Here is a 1,601-nt window from a genome sequence, read left to right as displayed (position 1 = left end):
TCCCAGTACAAAAAAATGGTGACTGATGCCTGTTCTTCATGATAAACACTCACTTAGATACATGTGGAGGCTGAAATGCAATGAAGATTGTTTCTTTCCTTTACTCTGAGCAAGCAGTGTTCAGCTTTCAAGAGAATGTTTAATCCCGTTTTAAGCCTAAGTAAAAGCAACCTGTATTACCTATAGCATTCTGACTGTGAATACAGATAGACAGATTCTATCTACTGGAAAACCTGTAAAATAATAGAAGCCAATGCATTAACTGCAAAAGGTATTTTAAAAAACTTCTGCAAATTATGACCACGTAAACCGAAATTGCTATGCAACACCAGCATTTTAGAGATAATGTATCTTATGAAAGTCTAACACTTAATTATGGAAAATGAAATAAGAAGCATGAAAATTATAATTGAACAGTAGTAGTCCCTCTGATACATTTGCAGAATAGAGTGCTCAAAAAATCTTACGAATCAAGGGAAATGATATATGGGTCAACTTAAAAAAAAAAAAGAAACAATAGCAAGCCCAAATCGCACTTTAAATATATATTCAAGCATTTGCATCAGCAATGCCTTCTTCAGCAAGCTGAGCACCCAGCATTTTCACTACCATCAACACCTCTTTGAAGTTCAGCTCTCCTCAGATGTATTCTTCTGCTTTACATGAATTTCTGTCACCACTCTTCCCTTCCCCATTATCACCTGCACCACAGAGAGCACAAAAATTCACACAAAATCCCACAGGAAATGCAAAAGATCTATATAAAGCTGCAAAGCTTCTTCTGTCTCTCATCTTCAGCTCTTTACAAGTTTCTCAAACTATTGGGAGAAGAGAGTTCTGGTTACACCATGGAAGGAGGGAAGACATAAACTGAAGTAAACAACAACCACCACAACAAATGCCCCAAACCAGCCTGAATGGTACAGCAGGCTGCTAACTTTATACATGGGCTATACCAGGAACCTCTGTGTGACTGCATCAGTGCCTACAACACGTGTCTGGATCGGGGGGTTTGTTCAATAGTTTGATTATCAGTAACAAATACCCACAACTTGCCTCATTCTGGCTGGTCCAGAATTAATGAGCATTTTAGAAGAGTGCAAATAAGATCTGTGATCCTATTTTTTAAAAAGGATTCTTTACAAGTGCAGACCCCCTCCCTCTCCCTGACTTAGCATGACCCTCTTCTAACCCTGGAGTGTCTGTGTTGCCCTCGAGTGCTACGTTTGCCCTGAAAGACCAGCCCTGCCCGCTCCTCCCTGGGCTCTCACTGGGTTCAGAACAGACCTTCATCTCCCTACCACAGAGTTCGGGACAGTGAACATCCCAGGAGGACAGGTGAAGCCACCCAGGGCAGCGGCACCACTTCCCACAGCTCCAACTACGTTGAGTTTCTTGGTACAAGGGAGCACAGTATCAAAGACAGTCCTATCTGGCTTAAAAGAAAAAAAAAAAGATTATTTTAAATTAGTATAGCTCAGCAAATCTTAATTATTATTGTCAAGATTTCTTAATAACATATGCAACTTATTTACCTACAAATTCTTTCTCCTGGCTATGCTGGATACTTACATTCACCAACATATTAGTCATTGGTTAAT

This window comes from Egretta garzetta, unplaced genomic scaffold (assembly GCF_000687185.1).
Source record: "Egretta garzetta isolate BGI_Z169 unplaced genomic scaffold, ASM68718v1 scaffold163, whole genome shotgun sequence".
Taxonomy (NCBI): Eukaryota; Metazoa; Chordata; class Aves; order Pelecaniformes; family Ardeidae; genus Egretta; species Egretta garzetta.
Note: the sequence above shows the minus strand (reverse complement) of the source record.